This window comes from Neoarius graeffei, chromosome 22, assembly GCF_027579695.1.
Source record: "Neoarius graeffei isolate fNeoGra1 chromosome 22, fNeoGra1.pri, whole genome shotgun sequence".
Lineage (NCBI taxonomy): Eukaryota > Metazoa > Chordata > Actinopteri > Siluriformes > Ariidae > Neoarius > Neoarius graeffei.
In genome coordinates this window covers 58,702,079-58,706,022 of record NC_083590.1, presented here as the reverse complement: position 1 = coordinate 58,706,022, position 3,944 = coordinate 58,702,079, and the positions used below count along the sequence as shown (strand labels likewise).

General features: G+C 41.4%; 1 pseudogene; it reads left to right on the top strand.

Moving 5' to 3' along the window:
• Positions 1–311: 311 nt before the first annotated feature.
• Positions 312–2,264, top strand: LOC132871012 (zinc finger protein 420-like; annotated as a pseudogene).
• The last annotated feature ends 1,680 nt before the right edge of the window (positions 2,265–3,944 follow it).

The window sequence follows — 3,944 nt, the reverse complement described above, 5'->3', positions numbered from 1 at the left end:
AGCTTTCCACACTCCCAGCCGCACACGCACAAGTTTTCTGGTTGTTGAAAGAGCTCCCTTTCTCTGCTCTCTCTCTCCTTTTAAAGGGCATGGTCACTGGGGAAGACACACAAACACAGGTTAATTCCCATCAGGTGCAATGATTCCACCACTTACCTTCCCTGACTCCGCCCGCCATTCACAGACCAACGCTTGGCTATGCCCCTGCTGCCACAGTCCTCAAACTTTTTTTTTTGGTCTCAGTCTTTATTCATGTAGAATCTTGAATGTTTGAGGTTCAGTAAAAATGCTACCTTACATTGGGTTCATGTTGTTACAGTTTATAATCTTGTTGCATTTCATGTTCAATTTCTGCTATTTTTGTCCTTTCGTTTCTCCAGAAGTAAAGAACACTGAAGTAAAGAACGCACTGCTGCAAGTCTTTTCCTGCTCCACATGTCCTCGTTCCTATACATCTCAAATTTACCTCGACAAACACATCCAGAGATGCCACTATAAAGAGCATGTGGGCCTACGGGAATCAGGAGAGATTAAATATGAGCTTCAGATCCCCTCCAGATGTCAGGCAACATCAACTAATACTCAGTTCTGACACTTCTCCTAATGGCATACAGAAGGAAATTCACCACTGCTCAGACTGTGGAAAGAGTTTTGGTTATCAGGATGCATTCAAAACGCACCAGTCCATTCACACAGGAGGAAAGCCACATCACTGCTCACAGTGTGGGAAGAGTTTTACTGGACAGAGTGATCTCCAATGACACCAACGCATTCACACAGAAGAGAAGCTGTATCACTGCACACAGTGTGGGAAGAGTTTTACTGGACAGAGTGATCTCCAACGACACCAGCGCATTCACACAGGAGAGAAGCCGTATCACTGCACACAGTGTGGGAAGAGTTTTACTGGACAGAGTGATCTCCAATGACACCAACGCATTCACACAGAAGAGAAGCCATATCACTGCACACAGTGTGGGAAGAGTTTTACTGGACAGAGTGATCTCCAACGACACCAGCGCATTCACACAGGAGAGAAACCGTATCACTGCTCACAGTGTGGGAAGAGTTTTACTGGACAGAGTGCTCTCCAACAACACCAGCGCATTCACACAGGAGTGAAGCCGTATCACTGCTCACAGTGTGGGAAGAGTTTTACTCGGCAAGGTCATCTCCAACAGCACCAGCACATTCACACAGGAGAGAAGCCGTATAACTGCTCACGGTGTGGGAAGAGTTTTAGTGAACGGAGTGCTCTCCGACGACACCAGCGCATTCACACAGGAGAGAAACCGTATCACTGCTCACAGTGTGGGAAGAGTTTTACTCAGAATAGTGCTCTCCAACAACACCAGCGCATTCACACAGGAGAGAAACCGTATCACTGCTCACAGTGTGGGAAGAGTTTTACTCGGCAAGGTCATCTCCAACAGCACCAGCACATTCACACAGGAGAGAAGCCATATCACTGCTCACAATGTGGGAATGGTTTTACTTATCGAAGTGCTCTCCAACAACACCAGCGCATTCACACAGGAGAGAAGCCGTATCACTGCTCACAGTGTGGGAAGAGTTTTACGCGGCAGAGTTATCTCCAACAACACCAGCTCATTCATACAGGAGAGAAGCCATATCACTGCTCACAGTGTGGGAAGAGTTTTACTTATCGAAGTACTCTCCAACAACACCAGCGCATTCATACAGGAGAGAAGCCGTATCACTGCTCACAGTGTGGGAAGAGTTTTACTCGGCAGAGTTTTCTCCAACAACACCAGCTCATTCACACAGGAGAGAAGCCGTATCACTGCTCACAGTGTGGGAAGAGTTTTACTTATCGAAGTGCTCTCCAAATACACCAGCGTGTTCACACAGGAGAGAAGCCATATCACTGTACACAGTGTGGGAAGAGTTTTACTCAGCGGAGTTATCTCCAACGACACCAGCGCATTCACACAGGAGAGAAGCCGTATCACTGCTCACAGTGTGGGAAGAGTTTTACTCATCAGAGTAATCTCCAGCAACACCAGCGCATTCACACAGGAGAGAAGCCGTATCACTGCTCACAGTGTGGGAAGAGTTTTACTCATCAGAGTACTCTCCAACAACACCAGCGCATTCATACAGGAGAGAAGCTGCATCACTGATCATCGGGTGGAAAGATGTTTACTTATTCAGTTACATTTAAGACCTACAAGTACACTAACTCAGAGACATTGCATGATTTAAAGTAGTCACATTAAATATGGTTGTTATTATGATTGTTTTGGCTGAAAATGACCTGTAATTTGAAATTTATTGTTCATGTTACATGACTGTTTTAAAATATGTACTTTTTATAGTGATGTTTAAAACAAGATTATTAATGTTTTCTTTTGACCTTAAGTAATCATTAATTACCAATATACAAGTAACAATTAAACTGCAATTCTCGTCAGTGTAGTGCTGCAGCATGAGACTAATTGTTAATGGAATTTTTACTGAACAGGAGTTTAACATTACTATGTTTAACAGAAATGTGGATCAAACCAAATGACTATGGAGCAGTGAAATGATGCTCGTCCAGCTATATGCATCCGCCTCGTTTCACTGGTAGAGGAGAAGGCATCGGTTATTTATAATCATAATCCAGGAGTCGTACAAAAACCTGAACAAAAATTCAGTATGTTTGAAGTTCTTTATCCAAACATATGTAGCCAAAAAAAGTCTATGCACTTGATTCAGCTAATTATTATTTATAGACCCGTGGTCTATATTCTGAAGTTCTTTCTGAATTTGCGGATTTCTTTCGAAAACGAATTAATTGTTAGACATTATTTGTTTTGATCACCTGGAAGACTCTGAGAACAGCATTCGTGTCCATTCTAGATTCAGTAGGGGTTAATCAGGATGTCATAGGACCTAACCCTATTTTTGTTCAGGTTTTTGTATGATTCCTAGTGGTCACACTCTCAATCTAATACTTGTATTTATATTAAACATAGGAAATATCGTCACTTCCACAGTCTGAAGCTCCCTCAGATCATTATCTCCTCTCTTTTGAAATGTCTTGGCAATACTATGTGTACCTTGCACACCATCGTGTCAAAAGAACATTCACGTCAATGACTGCATAAAGTTTTATCAGTAGTCTTCCAAGTTATCAACTTTGATTGGCTCATAGTCAGACCCCACAGAACTTGATCAGCTAACTGAATGCTGAGAGTCAACATTCTGCTTTACTTTAGATAATGTAGCTCAACTTAAAAGAAAATAATTCAGGAAGAAAAAAAAACCTAGCACCCTGGTATAACAATCACACATGCGCCTTAAAACGTAAAATTAGAAAATGGCATCAAACAAAATTGATAGTTTTCCAATTTGCTTGGAAGGAGAGCCTCTGGAACTACATGGACAAGCTTTTAATGCTGCTTGATCAACAATTTTCTCCACCCTAATAGATGATAAAAATAATCTTAAATTATGGAATACCACAGAAACATACCTTCAATATGTAGTGTTGATGACGAAGTTTTTTCGATGGCAAAATTGAAAATATCAGGCAAAAATAAACTATTAATTTAAAACTAGACAATTTGATAAGTACCCCTGAGAGAACAGTATAACTACATCACAGCAACAATTTGTTTTACACCCCTTAGAGAGACTGAACTAATTTCACTTATTTCCTCATCAAAATCTTCAACCTAACAGATAACACCAGAAGCAATCAAACCTCTTTGAAAAACAATCACTTATTCTTTTAGCAATGGCTGTGTACCTAAATCCTTTAACCTAGCAGTTGTCAGACCCTTGATTAAAGAACCTCACCTCAGCCCTTGTCAGCTGTCTCAGTATAGGCCAATATCAAACCTCCCATTTATCTCCAAGATCCTCGAGAAAACTGTGGAATAACAGTTATGCTCATATCTACATGGAAGTAACATCCCTGAAAGGTATCAATCAGG